This window comes from Pocillopora damicornis, chromosome 9, assembly GCF_964200805.1.
Source record: "Pocillopora damicornis chromosome 9, jaPocDami1.2, whole genome shotgun sequence".
NCBI classification, from domain to species: domain Eukaryota; kingdom Metazoa; phylum Cnidaria; class Anthozoa; order Scleractinia; family Pocilloporidae; genus Pocillopora; species Pocillopora damicornis.
Window position 1 is genome coordinate 6,505,745 of NC_142678.1, and position 20,415 is coordinate 6,526,159.

Genomic DNA, 20,415 nt, shown 5'->3' on the forward strand with positions numbered 1-20,415 from the left:
ATATCGATTTGTCGTACTCGATTACCATTCCTGCTCGATAAGCAAACGACGTTTGATAATCGAGCTCGATAACTACAAGTCGAGCTCGATCGCTAATCGAGTACGATTACTAATCGAGCTCGATTAGTTATCGAGCTCGATTAGTTATCGAGCTCGACAAAATTCGTTTATCGAGCTCGGTTACAGTACTGACGAGAAAGACTGGTGGAGAGTCCAACCTTATGGAGTGCGATGGAGTGTGCAAAAAAACCTCGATACCGACGGCGAAATGCTTCATAAGTTTTTTAGGAGATTCAGAGACAGGATTCATAGAGAGGATATGAAGTAAGTGGGGAGAATATTGAAAATAAATTTTCCCACGCTGCCGTTTTTGTTTAAGCGATTCTCTTCCCTAAGATCAGGACAAGTTTTATTTTTGAACACTGTGATTGTTGTGCGTTAAATACTTCCAAGATCAAAGCCCCGACCACACTTTCGCAGGTGCTTTGAAAAACGTTATTTTTCTCTCACAATCCAAAAAGAGCTTTGCCTCTATCTATGAAAATGAATAAACTGGTTTTTTTCTTTTTTTTTTGCATTATCATAATTGTCATCTACGGCAAAAAAAAAAAGAAATGCAGCTAGATGATGTGTATAGTAAAGCCCTTATCATCCCGTCAAAAAAAGTGTTACAAGAAAAATCAACATCGGGGAATTCGAAAAGGTCGGTTTTCATAATGAGTTAAAATTCAAGTTGAAATCGCATATTTTAAAAATACGTCGTTTCGTTAGAAAATCTTTCTGGACCAGTGTGGTCAGTAGACCTAACCTATGTAAAACCTATTCAACATAGTCATGGACAGAGCTTAATTGTTTATTTACCTGTCTCTCCCAAAACTGAAAGTAAAAACCGTAGCGTATTTACAAAACCGGATTATCAACTAGATATTGATTGGCTACAACGGCCAAAAAGTTCTGCATGGATTGCTGAGCGGTTCCCGCTCTCCACCGACGCCACATTTGCTCGTCGAGGTAGGACTGCAAGTCTTCCCTCCTTATCCTCCGGCGTGTTTTCTGGCCCAATTTTAAACTGTTCCAGCAGGATTCGATTTCTTGGGTGTCAACCCCATAATGACTGGGTCAACGAAGTTGAGTCGGTGGACAATCATTTGATGTGCACTTATGTTGTTAATTCTTTGGTCCGTCTGCCGGTAGGAGGCCAAGTCATCCGAGTGCACTTCGGTTCCAGGGAGAACACACCTTGAAATGATGGGATGGAGGGTGGCCATATCTCGTCTTTCCACTTCATCGAAGTAGCTTTTTGCAGGTAAATGTTGTGTCGTAACAATCCCACAAACCCATGTGTACCTTTGTGCACGTCTTCCCCAGTTGTTCTGAAATAATGAAAAAATATATATATTTCAGATGGATGATTTTTGTCCCATTAATATTTTGCTTTAGGCTTTATCCCAGCTATGTGTAATTATCATTCACCTGTATGAAATAATTTTGATATTAAAGCGCCCTGAGTGCTTTTTGTTGTCACATTCCCACCTACTTCGGCTTGCGAACCACATGTTCCAGAAAATTAAGGAACAGTAAGGTTATGAAAATATATATATTTCAAAAATATTGAAATGATTGGAGGTGAACATTTGCCTAGTATATACTATATCAGTAATATAATATGGCACAAAAAGGTGATTTTTTTAAACTCATTTATTCCTGCTATAAATGGTTGCCATAATTTTTGTGTGCTAATAGTGGGCAAGTTGCTCGGAGGCGAACTTTTTAGGTGGCCAATTTACAATTTCAGCTTAGTTAATATTTTGTAAAATTTAAAAAACGATCTCTGGCTAAAACTTTAAAAATACGAGCTTTCGGCTGTTTGCGCTACAGCCTTCAACGGGTAAAATGATAAAAAGGTAAGAAATACTAGGTGTGAAGTACAAAGTAGGAAATTAAAAATGCTAATAACTTCACACCTAGTATTTCTTACCTTTTTATCATTTTACCCGTTGAAGGCTGTAGCGCAAACAGCCGAAAGCTCGTATTTTTAAAGTTTTAGCCAGAGATCGTTTTTTAAATTTTACAAGATGTTTTATCCTGGCTGCGGCCCCTCTATCTTTAGTTAATATTATCAAATCACCTTGTTACCCCCACTGACGCAGCACCAGAGTTTCTTTAGAAACTTACCCCCTTTGTTTCTGGTCTGTTATGACCACGGCAAACATACTTCTCCATTATAACAAAGGATGAAAAAAAAATCACACTTACCTTACAAAAGGCACTGATGAGGAAGTCGCAAGTTTAAACAATAGGCTGTTTTACCTTGCGCTTAGCAATGATTTAATTCCTTTTGTTAACGATGAGGTCACCCTAAGGGGTTTTATTCATTTGTTCTAAACAACCGTGTGAAAAAAAGATACTTCGCATAAGTGTGATGTAGTCAATTACAAAATAAGAAACTCACAAAATCATCGAAATTTAGACCCGTTTCTCGCTATTGCTAGCTGACTAGACTCCAACAAGGAGAAGAAAATAATAAGTCCTTACGTCAGTATGCAGCTTTAGAGCAAGGCCTCACGATAAAGTTTTAAACGGTAGTGGTCAAAAACGTTAATAGTAAAAATATTTTTGGTAACCACCGTAAGGGAAAAAAACCTAACCGTTAGCCGTAAAGTGGCCACAATTTTATCCTTTAAACTTACCAGCCATCACCCCATTGGAACCCTCCACTATTTGGTACATCTTTTTATTACTGTTGTTCATTTATTATTTCTTTTTGAAAGTTCAACCTCAATCAACGCCGGTAGGCCGGTTGCCGAACACTGTTGCAACGGCACGAAGTTAACGCGTCATCGTTTAAACTCCATAAAAATCCAACCCACACTTAAAATGGGACTAATTCGGTAATCACCTTGGCCTATTGAAGAGATTAAAATGAAGGCGTTATCCAAAGATGGCAGCCTATAAATTGTGAACGAACGTATCGTTTTTTTACCGCACGAGATAGTAAAGTAATTATTTTGTACAATTCCTCTCCGCTTATAGAACTGAGTATATGCCCAAAATTCGCATTTCCATTTCAATTATAATGAATTATTTTTAGTTTGTGCGCACAAATATTGCAACTTCTCCTTTTTAGTGGGCACGGTAAATTTTAATTAAACGTCATCTTTTTTTTTTTTTTTTTTTTTTTTTAACGCAGCTACCATCTTAACGCGCGGGGCTGACATAAATGTATTTCGTATTTAATTGAAGAACAACAACGGGGAAAAGGCGCTTTTCGGAGATAACCTATAAGGGAAATTGCTATCGATTACTAGCTTTAGTCCCTCTTTCATCGGGCGTGTGCATTGGCACAAACGTCCTTTAATCTATCTCCTTTTCAACTTATATAGTAACAACTTTTACATGCGTCTGCATGCCGCTACATAAAACTGTCATATAAGTTGCAAGTGTTCATAGCACAATTTGGATTTTCACTTGACTGCTACGTGATAAATACACCGACTTAAGAAAAAAAACCTCAAAACAACACTAAAAGTACCGTGGGTTACAATAATAATTATCGACGTACTTAAGGTGTTTTAGAACGCACTTTTCCCATTCGATGTAGAAGACCTCTTTGATGTTAATTCAAAACTTCTAGAAGCAAGAGCATCCACCATAAAAGTCACATCTATACGCGTCTATATATTCAGTGGAGAAGAATGCTTAAACCGGCCATTTTAATTTGTTCAAAAACGATAAAGGGTCTTTCCTTAACAATACTGTACAGGCGCTGCTGAGGATGCATAAAAAGAAGAAGTGTGAGATCAAACAGTTTTTTCGAGGAGTTCCCCAGAGTGCCACTTGGTAAACTCCTGCAGAAGGTTTATTTCTTCTCTGCTGAGGACTCCCAGCGACGAATTTCCAGGTACCTGGATTTAAATATAAGCTTGGTAAGAAAATTAGTAGGCGCTTACAGGATGGCTGCCCAAGAAACCTTCAGGACAGGCCAATCACGCCCTTTGGACTGGTGTAAGATGCGACGAGAGTAAATTCAACAACTAATCAAAGCTAAAAATCACTATTTTTTCAAGTATATACTAACACGGGAAATAGCGTCGTAGATCGCCTGCACTCGGCCTGCACTCAAACTTTGAACATCCTTTGCTAATCGCCTCCGAGCAACTTGCCCACTATTGGCACACAAAAATTATGGCAACCATTTATAACAGGAATAAATGAGTTTAAAAAAATCACCTTTTTGTGCCATATTATATTACTGACGTTTCGCCTAACACCGCGGCCTACCGAAAAAAAGAACCCTCTACCCGTCTAAAATCATTACGTTCAGCCTTAAAGTTTTGATCTCCAGAAATGTTACAAGAATTTAGAGAACAAACTGTAATATAATCTCAACAAGCGCGCATTCCACAAGGTGCCTGATTTTCTCACGAAGGTGACAAGCCGTTCAACCAACTGAAAAAGTTCTACGTTTATTTCTGAATTTTTTATTTAACTACTTTATTAGAAGCTTGTCGAAAGGAAAGTGCGATCTTTTTTCCGCGTTTGTTTGTTTGTTTTTTTTTTTAATATCAGCTGCATTTAGAGTTTCGCGGACTTTGCCTTGTTCTCTTTGCTTTGTAACGTTAATGAATAAGTCAAAAGATGATGCAAAACAAGGTGTGATAACTTTTTCCTTTCCTTTGGAGCTATTGTTTTTCTGTTCCTCATTGTGTTGAGTTTTTTGTTCGGGTTTGCGTTCTTTGTTTAACTCAACAACAGTCAATTGATAACAAGTCAGGGTTGAATGTTGGGTTAAGGGAGGGGTAGGTGGGCAGTTGCCCAGATACTGATATTGATCCCATTTTTCTTTGTTTAACTCAACAACAGTCAATTGATAACAAGTCAGGGTTGAATGTTGGGTTAAGGGAGGGGTAGGTGGGCAGTTGCCCAGATACTGATATTGATCCCATTTTTCTTTTGCTAAATCTTTCAAAACTTCTATAACTTGGCTACTTTCGATGCGACTGAGCTCAACTTTTACAGACATAGCAGACTGGTGGGAGTTTGTGGATGTCGTGTTTAGACAGATGATTTTATATGAAAACGATCAGCAAAACGGAAGCGGATTTTTTCAATTCAACGTTTGCCAAAAGTTATAATCGCTAAAATTTGCAAAATTTGACATCGGTCAGTGGTAAGTAACTTTCCAAAAGCATTTTTTAGAATTACGTTTATTTCACGGTCGACACACTAGCCTTTCAGCCTCCCTAGATTTCCGCCTTAGGATTTCATATACAATTTGAGTGTAGGTGGACCAAAAATAATGTAGGCAACATATTATGACTTGTTTTTAATTCGAACGAGATTCCTTATGTCAGATTTGATTTTATTACGTTTTCGCATCTTTCCTGTGACCAATGGGAAAGAAAAATGTCAAATCATATTACTAAAGACTGTGTTTGTTCATTTACGTTTTTGAGTCTTCGCAAAGTAATAAATTTGATTTTCATTGTCACTCAAAAAGCAATTTTCGCATAACTCAATCATGATATCCAGTGATCCAGCGGTAACTGTTAAATGTTTTACTTACGACTATTCCATGTTTAATAAAATCTAAAAAACCAAAACGTAGCCCCCATGTACGTTTACAGAAGGTCATATCCAAAGCGCTGCTGCTCGATGGACGGCCGTAGGAGGAACTCCAAAAACGATTTGCATATGAATCGAAGATACCGCGGAATTCCAAAAGAAACGCCCTCCCCGAAAATAACTGTTCCCCGAAGTAACGTTAATTTTTTACCTTTCTATTGAACCCCGAAAGTAACCGTCCCCTCCGAAAGTAGCGGCCCTTTGAAGATTTACACTGGACTACAATAAATTGATATACGGTCAATTCAAAGATCACTGGACAACCCTGAAGTACTCCAAAGCTATACCAATATAACGTTATTGGTTTTAAGGCACACTATTCTTAAAAACAACATGATTTCAAATACGCACAGAGCTCCTGAAGCGGATTTAATAAGACATTTTTTTTCAGACAGGCGTATGCTCAAATTTAGCCAAGATAACAAATATGAGAAAATTTGCACAGATCTATTTGAAGAAAGGATTATTTTACAAGAAAACGCTTTAAGATCAAAGTTTCTGAACTTGTTTGTCATTTCATGAAACCCTAGGTGGCTAAACGTCTCTACAGTTTAGTTTGCTACAGGTTCCGCTGAGTTTGTAGAAGTGCTTTTCCAGTCCAAAAACCCGTTGATGATAACATGATGTCTCTTTTGTGTCTGCCGCGGGCGTCTTATCTGCTACCTCCCATGCTCGAGGTGCTATAAACACAACAAGAACAAGCCTTTTAGTATTGATCTTTAAATACAGTAGTAAGTATTAAGAATGACTAACCCTCCCCCAACCCTATCATATATCGGTGTTCCAAAACAATCCAACGGCGGCCATGTTGGTGTAGCAAACCAATCCCGTGGGAGTTGAAATTTTTTCTTCAGTGAACACTTTCTTTAGTTCCAATAAATTTGTATGCAACGTGAGTGGTAACGCTCTATAAGATTTCAAGTAGGAGGCTTTCCTTGCGAGCTCAGACATCTCTTACAGAAACCAGAATAAAGTTATACAGGGAGAAAGTTTTTAGAGAAACTGTGGTGTTGCGTCGGTGGGAGAGTATAGCAGGTACTTTAGTGTTAACAACTGAGTTGAAAACGTAAATTAGCCACCGTAAAGGGTAAAAAAGCTGACGTTTCGAGCGTGAGCCCTTCGCCCTTCGCCCTGACGAGGGGCTAACGCTCGAAATGTTATCTTTTTTACCCTTTACGGTGACCAATTTTAGCTCCGGGTATCAGGTGCCAGATTTACTGAAAACACTGTTCAGTAAAAAAAAAAGGGGGGGTTAGCTCTTGTCAGTGTTAAAGTGTGAACAATATTAACCTTCAGGGACCGATTCGTATGTCAAACTCCCTGAAAAAGGTTAAGGTATTTTAAAAGGTTTTTTTTAAGCAAATTTTTCTCTTAACGGAGTTTACAGCGTTTCATTTTAAGATAGCTCAAAACAGATTGCCCTTTTTCGAGAAAAGTGCTTCAAATTATTTCTCAAAACAGTTTGGCTCTTCGTAATAAGTATAGTAGTAAACTATACTACTAGTATAAAATTTGGCACAGAAATAAAAGAAACACCATAACATCATTTTTCCCCAGATAATTTAAAAATACAATGCATGTGCACTACAATAAACCTTATTCAAACATGGTGAGGTTTAAAGCTGCAAGCTTGTGGGAACGTGTAGAAAATAAAGTAAACAAAAAAAAAGAAAAAAATTGTCACCATGGAAACCATAGGACACATCCAGTCGTGCCTCCAAAATCGAAAACTAAATCAGTATTATGGTGAGACGGGAAAATATTTAGCTCGAAGTCATGACGTACGGACCGAACGCAACGAGGTCCGTGTCTCATGATCGAGGGCCAAATATTTTCCCGTCCGGCCCGGACACACTCAGCTACACGAGCCAAAAAAAAGAAATTCTGAAATTTAAACTTTTCCTTTACTTTTTTTTCAGAGGGCACGGTAACGAATCCTGCAGTCTGATTGGTTCTTTACCCGGTCAGTATTTTCTTATCTCTGCCCACGGGCCACGGTGACGCATTCGTGAATCGCTGAGTACATCCCAAATTTCGTTGCCATTTTTATAAATATATCTCGCTTTTCCGTCTGGGTAGTATTTTTAGGCAGACACGTCGGTCACTACCTCAAGCCGATAAATAACTTATGAATCCTCTCTTTTCTCTCTCTCAAATCAGTTTGGTTGACAGAAAAATATTGGTTTCAGAATGAATTTGTATAAGCAATAGTGTCATTACGTTGGTTGACAAGCGGCATAAAAACCGTCAGCAGTTAATTTTAATCGTTCACAAAAAGTACCTAAAACGTTAAAACGTGAGGTATTTGATTACAGTTAAACTGAACGGTGGAATTTTCATTCATTTAATATTTGAATTTTCTCAAACAATTTGTTCGTAGCGAAAGAGCGAGCGAAGTTTTACATTCAGTTCTACAACAAATATACGCTCTCTGTGAGTCTTCCCGGGTCCGTTCAATTTGGACATTTGTACCGTAAATTGCACAACAGAAACTGAAGGAATTTATTGAGAGAATGGCGCATTAAATCCCCTTGGAGTGTGCCATTCGAATTTAGTTATTGTGGAGGAAAGACCAGATTTACACACGACATTGCAGCAAACAAATGAGCAAACTCGCACAACTACAAAATTTAAGAATTTGTTCATGCTGAGCGTGCGTATATCGAGTTATGGATACACGCGGGAAGTTTGGAGAGCACGAAAAATGCGTAAGAGTAGCTCGAGGCGCAGCCAAGAGCAACTCTAGCTTTTTGAGTGCTCTCCAAACTTCCCAAGTGCATCCATAACTCGCACAACTTCAAAATTTAAGAATTTGTTCATGCGGAGCGTGAGTAGCTCGAGGCGCAGCCAAGAGCAACTCTAGCTCTTTGAGTGCTCTCCAAACTTCCCAAGTGCATCCATAACTCAACTGATATACACACAGCTAAAAGCATGAGCAAATTCTTTTATAACAGAGCAACAGCAAGAATCTGCGCAAAGAAACCTTTTATTGTGATAGAGTGCAATTGTGATTGTTCTGGTTTTGGTAAATTTCCAATTAACTGTGTATTTTATTTCCCAGGTTGAACAGATTTAAAAACGACAGTAAAAAACGGAAATTTTACCTTTGAATGTCGTTTATGACCAATTGGTGACTATTTTTTATTCCCAGTGAATGTCTGTCTTTCGGCCAAAATTTGCTCCAGCTGGTCTTACGACAAATTTGCGAAACGTGCAACTTGGGAGTTTTTTTCGGCTTTATTTCTGTTGCTTGTTGGATCAAGACCCAAACGGTCAATGCCGATAGAAAAATTGGCCAGTTCTTCTCTGGTTTCTTCCATATTTCAAAGAGAAGGAAAACTGCACCGCAGCTTAACAGGATGGAAACTCTGAAGCCAGGTTGAAAAAAAATGCTCACGTCATCTTATTTACGCACGGGCGTGCGTAAATAAGGATTTTGTTCATAGCGGCTCAATAGGACTAAAATAGGGCAAGCACCGGCGCTGTTACAGAAAAAATTTGAATTTACTCACAATGACCTTCCTCGCCGTTTACTTAATGAACAGAGGTAAATCTTCGTACATGAATGAATGGTAGATGACAGTGAATAATACTTTCCCTTAGGTCATTGAATGTTTTTGAAGGAAACATTGTCGTGACAGTCCTTGCCAAACTAGTTCCGTTGTTTTTCAAATGTTCTTACTTTTTTTTTGTTTCTTTTCTTACGCCCTCTCTAATTGACAGGTGTCTGACAGTGACAGATACTGGTAAAAATGATGTTTAAAAGTTTGTTTGGAAGCCTTTTAAATCACCTTTATCATTACGCAAATGAAAATGTTTCGGTAAGGCATCTCTCTTTAATTTGCATCACCTCTTTTTTTACTACCATTTACTCGTTAAAAAATTGTTCAATTTATGGAAGATCTTGCCGTATTTACAGCCCTAAATCATTCGGGTTCTTTCGGAAAGAATTTCGTCAAGTTAAAAAAAAAATATGTTATTTACCGGCTAAGGGTTGGTCCGTATGGTGAAAAACAAGCAAGATTTTATAAACCATTCAACCACTGTGCAACGCAATTCCTTTCCTTCTTACCGAACTAACCAAAAGTAGCAACCTTTTAAAGCAAACTTGTATCTCGAAAACCTCGAGCTGGAGGTAATACTTCTGAGCAAAGTAATATGGGTACTAAACTGTGTTTTTCAAACTCTCATTCCTAATGACAAAACACTCAGCTGAATATTTAGGCTTGCAGCTTGGGAAAAGTACTTAATTGCTTGTAAACATGAGGATTTTTGTCTGTCACTGGATGTTCCTTTGGCCTTAGCGAGTTGCAAAATGTTGAGTTGTCTCACTATTAAAATGTAGCCTTGGTGACATATAGCCCATCTACACTGACAACTAACAACCGAGCTCGATATCGATTTGTCGTACTCGATTACCATTCCTGCTCGATAAGCAAACGACGTTTGATAATCGAGCTCGATAACTACAAGTTATCTTTTGTGTGATCATAGTAAGCGAGTTTCCGTCGCATCCTTTGACAAACAAGTTAAATCGGCTACTCTCTTTCTGTTTATATCATCTTGATTCATCATTCTTGGTTTTATTGACAATCATTTTAACGGCCCCGCTTGGTGCGTGACACCGATTCGACCTTTTATTTGCATTGGAACTTCATTGCGTTATTTGACCTTGAAAGGTCTCGGCTTCAGACAAGGTGGCGGCATTGCATATGCAAATTTGTTTCGCGAAACTTCCGAACAGGAAGAAATGAAGTTCATTTTCAATACTAATAAGAATAAACAAAGGAGAAGATTATGAGTTTCTCGCGGTAGCCGTTCAGGATATTCAGCAGCGAAACTATTCTCAGTAAATTGCGCTTATTTCATGAATGTCACACGAAAGCGGCAGTAATTAACCCAGAAATAAAATGCGCAAGTATATGCTAGTTATTACTTTTCAAATTATCATGCTCAATATTTTCGCTTTAAAGGATAATTATCCGTTGTCACTCTGAAAGTTTTTCCGCAGAAGATCTCGCCAGCTCAACCACAGCCGTTAAACATTAATTTTAAGCTCATCGTTTGTCAATTTTGGTCAACCGTTTCTCGGTTTAAGCTATCCGTTTTTGGACTTTGGTCAACTGTTTAACGTTTCGGGCTGACCGTTTTTATTTTTGGTCAACCGTTTAACAGTGTGAGCCATCCGTTTTTGAACTTTGGTCAACCGTTTAACGTTTCGTGCTATCCGTTTTTATTTTTGGTCAACGGTTTGAAGACCTAAGCTATCCGTTTTTGGACTTTGGTCAACCGTTTAAATTTTTTGCCATCCGGTTAAGCGGTTATGGCATCCGTTTAAACGCTCGAGTTAACCGTTTACTATCCGTTTACAACCGTTTTTCGAGACCGTTTAACGGAAAAGCGTTAGTGTCCGTTTTCCCGTGGAGGGTCACATTTAACTCTTACTTATGTAAATTCTCTAAAATTATTAAACACTTAAAAACAGCGTGAGCTGCGGTAGCATAATAAGTTATTTTATGTGTCTTCGTGACAGACACTTTCATTGCTATGGTCTAATTTGTTTTTTTTTTTTGACAAATTTTCAGAACACTGAAGAGATGACTAACTTGGAGCAGTCACTGGTAGGTGCAAAAGTCATAAATTAAAAAATAGAGGTTTAATTCTCGATTTCAGATCTGAACCCTTTAACTCCAGAGATCTGATTACGAATTCTCCCCTCTCGTTGCTACACATTTCCTTGTAAACCACTTGTGAGAATTTGGTGTTTTTAAATCAACATAACAACATCTACCTGATAAGTTTAGGTATTCTCATTACTTGTTAGCTAGATCATGAAGGAATATTATAGGGAGAAGTTAGAGGTTAATCACTCCTGGGAGTTAAAGAGTTAAATGATGACCTCTGTTTTTATTTGTAACTGTACTTATTTTAACATTGATCTGGTATCCTTACAATATTCCCCTTTCCTAATACCTCCAGGGCCACTGTTGACAAGCCCTTCCTAAGCCCTGTCCAGTGTGACCTGGTATCCTTAGATCATTCCCCTTCGTAATCCCTCTGGGGCCACTGTTGACGAGCTCTTCGTGAGCCGTGTCCAGTTGGACCTGGTATCCTTAGATCATTCCCCTTCGTAATCCCTCCGGGGCCACTGTTGACCAGCTCTTCGTGAGAAGTGTCCAGTTGGACCTGGTATCCTTAGATCATTCCCCTCTGGTATCCTTAGATCATTCCCCCTTTGTAATCCCTCCGGGGCCACTGTTGACCAGCTCTTCGTGAGAAGTGTCCAGTTGGACCTGGTATCCTTAGATCATTCCCCTTCGTAATCCCTCCGGGGCCACTGTTGACCAGCTCTTCGTGAGAAGTGTCCAGTTGGACCTGGTATCCTTAGATCATTCCCCTTTGTAATCCCTCCGGGGCCACTGTTGACCAGCTCTTCGTGAGAAGTGTCCAGTTGGACCTGGTATCCTTAGATCATTCCCCTTCGTAATCCCTCCGGGCCACTGTTGACCAGCTCTTCGTGAGAAGTGTCCAGTTGGACCTGGTATCCTTAGATCATTCCCCTTTGTAATCCCTCCGGGGCCACTGTTGACCAGCTCTTCGTGAGAAGTGTCCAGTTGGACCTGGTATCCTTAGATCATTCCCCTTCGTAATCCCTCCGGGCCACTGTTGACCAGCTCTTCGTGAGAAGTGTCCAGTTGGACCTGGTATCCTTAGATCACTCCCCTTTGTAATCCCTCCGGGGCCACTGTTGACCAGCTCTTCGTGAGAAGTGTCCAGTGCGACCTGGTATCCTTAGATCATTCCCCTCTGGTATCCTTAGATCATTCCCCTTTGTAATCCCTCCGGGGCCACTGTTGACCAGCTCTTCGTGAGAAGTGTCCAGTTGGACCTGGTATCCTTAGATCATTCCCCTTCGTAATCCCTCCGGGGCCACTGTTGACCAGCTCTTCGTGAGAAGTGTCCAGTTGGACCTGGTATCCTTAGATCATTCCCCTTTGTAATCCCTCCGGGGCCACTGTTGACCAGCTCTTCGTGAGAAGTGTCCAGTTGGACCTGGTATCCTTAGATCATTCCCCTTCGTAATCCCTCCGGGCCACTGTTGACCAGCTCTTCGTGAGAAGTGTCCAGTTGGACCTGGTATCCTTAGATCATTCCCCTTAGTAATCCCTCCGGGGCCACTGTTGACCAGCTCTTCGTGAGAAGTGTCCAGTGCGACCTGGTATCCTTAGATCATTTCCCTTTTGTATTCCCTCCGGGGCCACTGTTGACCAGCTCTTCGTGAGAAGTGTCCAGTTGGACCCGGTATCCTTAGATCATTCCCCTTCATAATCCCTCCGGGGCCACTGTTGACCAGCTCTTCGTGAGAAGTGTCCAGTTGGACCTGGTATCCTTAGATCATTCCCCTTCGTAATCCCTCCGGGCCACTGTTGACCAGCTCTTCGTGAGAAGTGTCCAGTTGGACCTGGTATCCTTAGATCATTCCCCTTTGTAATCCCTCCGGGCCACTGTTGACCAGCTCTTCGTGAGAAGTGTCCAGTTGGACCTGGTATCCTTAGATTATTCCCGTTTGTAATCCCTCCGGGGCCACTGTTGACCAGCTCTTCGTGAGAAGTGTCCAGTTGGACCTGGTATCCTTAGATCACTCCCCTTTGTAATCCCTCCGGGACCACTGTTGACCAGCTCTTCGTGAGAAGTGTCCAGTGCGACCTGGTATCCTTAGATCATTCCCCTTTGTAATCCCTCCGGGGCCACTGTTGACCAGCTCTTCGTGAGAAGTGTCCAGTTGGACCTGGTATCCTTAGATCATTCCCCTTAGTAATCCCTCCGGGGCCACTGTTGACCAGCTCTTCGTGAGAAGTGTCCAGTTGGACCTGGTATCCTTAGATCATTCCCCTTTGTAATCCCTCCGGGACCACTGTTGACCAGCTCTTCGTGAGAAGTGTCCAGTTGGACCCGGTATCCTTAGATCATTCCCCTTTGTAATCCCTCCAGGGCCACTGTTGACCAGCTCTTCGTGAGAAGTGTCCAGTTGGACCTGGTATCCTTAGATCATTCCCCTTCGTAATCCCTCCGGGGCCACTGTTGACCAGCTCTTCGTGAGAAGTGTCCAGTTGGACCTGGTATCCTTAGATCATTCCCCTTCGTAATCCCTCCGGGGCCACTGTTGACCAGCTCTTCGTGAGAAGTGTCCAGTGCGACCTGGTATCCTTAGATCATTTCCCTTTTGTATTCCCTCCGGGGCCACTGTTGACCAGCTCTTCGTGAGAAGTGTCCAGTGCGACCTGGTATCCTTAGATCATTCCCCTTTGTAATCCCTCCGAGGCCACTGTTGACCAGCTCTTCGTGAGAAGTGTCCAGTTGGACCTGGTATCCTTAGATCATTCCCCTTTGTAATCCCTCCGGGGCCACTGTTGACCAGCTCTTCGTGAGAAGTGTCCAGTGCGACCTGGTATCCTTAGATATCCTGGTATACTTTGACCAGGCTCTTCTTATGTATTCTTAATTTTTTTTTTCAAAATCCAGCTAGACAGTAAGCTCTATACGTTGTCCCCTTACCCTTCTCCTCATCCCAAAAAACTGTTATGAAGTATCCCCTAACCTTAACTCTAACCTGATGTTTTTAATTTGTGGTTAATATTAATACTTAATCGGATACTTCATGACAAATGTCATTTTTTGCTATGGTTATTCCCTACAATGTAAAGCTTTTTTCCTGATGAATTGCCCCACCCCCCAGCCTTCCTTGTCCCCTTAGTCCACTCATGTATTTTGCAGTGTGCTTTATTATTTTTATTTTTTGTTCATTATAATGATGGTCATAACTCATTCTTCAGACATTAATTTGAAAAGTAATTTGGGTTTGTTAGCTGTGAGATTTCTTCACTGTTCCAGGATTAAAAAAGTTAAGAATCAAATGATTTATGACTCAATTTCTTATGGGTCCTTTTAATCTTCCTGGGTGTGTTGCAGCTGGCCTTTCAACTTGTTCTCTAGTTATTGATAAAAGCAAGAAGGACATCATTTGTGGAGTTATCTTCCTCTCCAGAGTTGATGGAATCGATGTAATTCTCATTGTTACTATTTGTATGGCTTTCACTTTGCTCTACTTATCTTCAGCTATGTTGGGGTTTTCACTGTCTTGCAAGGATTGTTTACATGTTAAATCTCTTTCCTTCAGTTGTGTTTGCAAACCAGGGCCTTCAGGATTCATTTGGAAAAGCCAATACCTTGCAAAAACCTCCACTGTGTAGTTCTTAGTGTTGTAGATATGTTAGTCAAGTCAATGTTTCTTGAGGCACTTTACCCCCTCTTGCAAAATTGTTTACCTTTGTACATTCTTCAAACCAATCTTTCCCAGCATAATCAGGGAGACTTTTTCCTGTGTTTTTGTGGTGGTTTCTTTTTTGTTCTCCTTTGGCTGCTCTGCTCTTTTCTTCTTATTGAACTGCATTACGTTGATATGCTGGAGGCTATCAACCACACATGTTGCCTTCATGATCCCTTGCTTTTCAATTTTGAGGCAAGGATAACAATTTCCTCACTTCTTGCAGAGCGGATGAAGTGTGTCGAGTTCAGGATGTTAAATGCAACACAGGATACAGACACTTGGAGAGAGAAGCCAAAGTTATTGAAGCATATTCAAGAAATCTGCGAAGACATCACATCAGAAAGAGAAGAAGTAATAAAGAAAACTATCGAAAATCGAAAGGAAAAAGAAAAGGTTCGAAATCGACATGTTACTAGAACAAAGTAATTGAGGCGGAAACCTGCTGGGTAATAATCTTCCAATATGTTTACTGCACCCTCCTTGCCTTGCTGTCCCTGAAAGAGAGTAGATGTTGAGAGTTTTTTGCTTACTGTTTGGTCAAGATGTGACATACCTCGCACAGCTCTTGTGAAGATATCATTTCAGTTATGCCAAGAAAGCAGAACTACCACAAATATCAGGCAAGAACTTAGCAGTAAATTCAAGATGTGACATACCTCACACAGCTCTTATGAAGATACCATTTCAGTAATGCCAAGAGGGTCAAACTACCTCAAACCTCAAGAAGTCAGAGATTAAGAGTACTCCTTCATGTATCCTGAAGAGTATGGCATAGATGAGAAGTACAAAAGCAACTCTCACAGATGCACAACAGTGAGGAAGAGCTCGACAATGCTAAAGATGAGGGATATTGCGCACATCTAACCCGATAAAATGTCTTTTAATAAGAGTACCTAGCTTTGAAAATTGTTGTGATGGAAACAGCCATATAAGTGCAGAACACATATTATTAAGCTGACAAAAGCATATAGTACATGTAGTGTTATCTAAACAGTACAAAATCCATGTAAAATCCACAATTGCTAAGATACTTTAAAAATTGTTGGGAAAACAGTACAAAATCCATGTAAAATCCACAATTGCTAAGATACTTTAAAAATTGTTGGGATGAAAAGTCATGCAAATGCAGAGGATGTATAATTATATGAGCAGAAGCATGTTTCTATACTTTTTGTTTGTTTCTGAACATGTAGATATATCAAAATAGTATGAAATCATGTAAACTCTACAAATACTGAGATACTTTGAAAATTGTTGGGATGGAAACAGTCATGCATATACTTTTTGTTTATTTTTGAACATGTAGTGTTATCTAAATAGTGTAAAATCATGTAAACTCTAGAGTTACTCAGATACTTTGAAAATTGTTGGGATGGAAACAGTCGTGCATATACTTTTTGTTTATTTTTGAACATCCCTTGCGAACTGAATTCCCAGTTTTCTGGGAATTCCTAGGAATTCCTAGGAATTCCTAGGAATTCTCAAAAATTCCCAATTATGCAAATGACCCTTGCAAACTGAATTCCCAGTTTTCTGAGAATTTCTGGGAATTCCTAGGAATTCCTAGGAATTCTCAAAAATTCCCATCTATGCAAATTAACTCTGATTTAAAAAGCTTGGAATTACTGGGAATTTCTGGGAAAGGAAGACTCCAGTTTTGTGAGGACTTGGAATCCCTAGGAATTCCTAAGAATTCTCAGCTTTACTAACTACCTATAATTTAAGAAGTGTGGAACTCTTGGGAATTGCTGGGAATTGAATTTGAGGTAATTTTAATACCCTGAGGTCCACATAAATTCTAAGAAATTCTCAATACCTTGAATGTGAAGGTTTTAAGAAAAAGAGTAATTTCAGAGGCTTAAAACTTTGGCTCAATAAAAGGTATGCTATACAAAACTTACCAAGAGATATACATACAAGTACATGTTTATAACTTAAAGATCATGGAATTTATTACTCAAACTAAGTTTTAGTAAATCTTTATATTAATATGGATTTTCTCATGAACCAGCTGTCAGTTATGTTAAATGGAAATTGCCAACTTCCACAATAATTAACAATAATTACATTGTTATCTTACTTCCCTAACCTACATTACTGGTTGCCTTTGTTAGAAAACCTTGGAACAGTCAAGCTCAGTTGCCTCAAACGCTGTCAGAGACTTTTTGTTGACAATACTTTTAGTAGAAATTTCATGCCTTAGACCAACAAATTCAACACCTAATTAATCTTTCTTTTTTCATGATTGTTGTTGCTGCTTTTTTTCAGTTTTTTGCTCTATCTTCATGACTAATTGCTGTAATTTGTTTTCCTGTTTTTATTCTCACAAAACATTTTTGTAAGAGTTCCAATACTTGTGGATCATCCACACACTTTGCAAACATTTGGCATGCAGACAAGACAGAGGTAGTCAATGTACCCTTTGAGGAAAAACACCTTTTATATGACGTCTTCAATTTACTTTATTTGAAACTCTGATCTGAAAATATTTGTCAACAAGACTTGTTAGTAGTGAGAAGTACCAACCAAGTTTCCTTTCATAACTTAATTTCTTAAATGTCCCAATCACTGGATCTCCCAAAAAAATATTACATCCTTTTATTTTTGGTGCAAATTACAAGTCCTTCTTTATATAAAAATGAAGAATGCTAGTCACACTTCAGTAATAACAGCTCTTAAGTTTACTTGTTGTTCTTCTCTGTCTGTCAGCTATCAACAAAATTGTTTTATACTTCGGGCAGTGCATAACTATTTGTGGACCAGAGTTCCAACGCACCTCTGTAATCGCATATAGCTACTCCTGTCTCTTGTACAAATGTTTCTCCTTTGTAAGACGCACTCTACTCTGTTGTCAATACTGCTTTAAGTTCAGTGGAAACGACTGACTGAGGAATCGAGATGGCGGTGTTGGAACGTGTTGCTGAACGCTTGCTACGGTCAAGCTTTGTAGATTTAGGTACTGGTACACTGGGATCATCTATGTATCTCTTACACTTCCGAATGTGTTATCCTTCTTTTATAAATATGAGGGTAAAAGACGATTTGTAGTAGCATTCAAAACTGTGATTGGCTTGTGTTATTTCTCACCTTTGCCATTAACACAACTCAAATTGAGTTTCGAGTCTTTGTTTCCTCGACAACTTTCGGCCACAAATCGTGCCTTTGTAATACGATCGATTCTTGTCGATTATTTCTACATAGAGTGAGCTCACATCTTTATTTATATCACCAAGCTATCCATCTTCTAGAAGCAGAGAACCGGTCGGAGAAGTCAAAATGAAGTTCGGCGCTTCTCTTAACACTGCAATCGGCAAGCCAGCGGATTCACTTTGCTAGCCAATGACAAGTCCTAAAAGATCCACGTGATCATGCCCGTGATCGGAAACAAAGAAGACTCCATTTGGCGCTCATCTTTGAATGTACTTTTCATCGGTTGATCGCTTTTCTCAACTGTTTTGCTTAATATAACATTTCTAAAGATAGCTTTTATTCTGGTTCAATGGGAAAACGAGAATAGCATGAGTGTTGTAAAAGAGAAGAAAGTCGTTGGCGCCGTGGAGTTAAAAGTAGGGACAACAGTTGACATATGGACCGGTACAAACAAGGGTCGAGTGGCCATCTGTAAAGCTACGATTTTGAAAGTTTGTGGTGAGTAAAAATTGCGATATTCGTTGTGATCAAAATCTTATAAAAGAATAGATGTAGCGGGTTGAATTAAGCTTACATAACGCTCGGCGCAACTGAAACTAGAATAATTCTGAGAATCGAATCGGTCACTTGCATGCCGCAGTTTCTTAAGCTTATGCTTTACAATGAAATAAACCTATCAGTAAGGTTTCAAGATTCCTCTAGTCACGTTTGGGAACATTCAAGATTCATAACAAACTTTAGTACATAAAGAAGCCCTCCTTGGTAAAAACAAAATAATGTATTCAGCCCTTTTTTAGTAAAATCCATGAGAGAGATGTACTAACTCCAATATAAAAGTCACTCAATATAACACAGATTTCTCAATTTGAGAATCCAATGAATGCCCTTTTCCTCATAGCCATCTTAAAAGCCTGGTCTGAGCTTTAAACATACATATTTTAATTTTTTTTTTTTTTTCAAATTCAGATGTCAAGGAATCCAGATACAAAATGGTCAAGGTTCTTGTTGATAACCTCATTCAAGGCCAACTCATTGTGAGTTCAGGAAAAAAAATACAAACAGTACAAACAGCAGCTAAGTTTGCAGTTTAGGATAACTTCATTCTAATTTATTGTTACAGTTATAACAAGATTTTAATCAAAAAATCAATTTTATTTGTCTGTAATTAGCCCCTTCACTCCCAAGAATATAACTATATAAATATAACTTAGGATATTGTATTTTCTGGAAAAGAATCAACAGATTTTATTCACAATTTGTGTCAAACCAAATTTAATGATTGATTAGAACTATTTTATACGAATAGCTATAATTGAGGATTAATCCGTATGAAGTTTTCAAGAAAAGAAAAATAAATCAAATTCCATCCTAATATTACCACACATTGATGTTAATAATTAATCAAAAATATTTTACATGTACGCCTTAATCAAGCTTTTAAATAAATTTCATTGAATACTTGAATTTTAGCTGGGTTTTTTTAATTTAAAGTATTTATTTTATATCATAGCCTCAAATTTTTGCTTAAAATTCCCAGTAATTCTTAAACATTCCTAAAAATTCCCAAAAATTCCCAGAAATTCCCAGAAATTCCTAGGAATTTTTTAGATTTACAGCTTTTCAGGGAAAGTCATTGGTTCTCTGAGTTAGAATTCCTAGGAATTCCTAGGAATTCCTAGGAATTCCAAGTCCTGTTGGCTATAAACTTGGAATTTCTGGGAATTTCTGGGAATTTCTGGGAATTTCTGGGAATTTCTGGGAATTTCTGGGAATTTCTGGGAATTTCTAGGTTTTTAGAACCAGAGTTGTTATGGTTGGGGATTCCTAGGAATTCCTAGGAATTCCCAGTCCGAATTTACCGTGAAAATTCACACCTTTATTCCTAGGAATTCCTAGGAATTCCTAGGAATTCCTAGGAATAAATTCCTAGGAATTCCTAGGATTTTCCTAGGAATTCCTAGGAATTCCAAAAGCCATTTCGCAAGGGATGTAGTGTTATCTAAATAGTGTAAAATCATGTAAACTCTACAGTTACTCAGATACTTTGAAAATTGTTGGGATGGAAACTGTCATGTATATACTTTTTGTTGATTTTTGAACATGTAGTTTCACATAAATAGGATACAAAACTCTACAATTACTGAGATATTTAGTGTGACCTCCCTCCTTCCAACATTTGATTTAGGGGGATGGTTCCCCCTCAAAGCCATTATTTTTCTGTAGACTCGTCTCGGACCCAACCCCTCCCACCTCCTCAACCCTAAGGAGTCCAAATTGTATGAAAGTGTTCATAAATGGGCCATTAGATTATT

The 20,415-nt window shown here is 39.0% G+C and overlaps 2 long non-coding RNA genes across 2 annotated transcripts in view; both read left to right on the forward strand.

Annotated features, from left to right (window-relative positions):
- LOC149039845 (uncharacterized) overlaps window positions 1-20,415 on the forward strand; it is a 63,348-nt gene that overhangs the window by 35,698 nt on the left and 7,235 nt on the right. The window lies entirely within an intron of this gene.
- Window positions 17,977-19,762, forward strand: LOC149039850 (uncharacterized). Its single transcript, XR_016179579.1, has 2 exons — window positions 17,977-18,601; window positions 19,070-19,762. It is a non-coding gene; the product is annotated as an uncharacterized LOC149039850 (long non-coding RNA).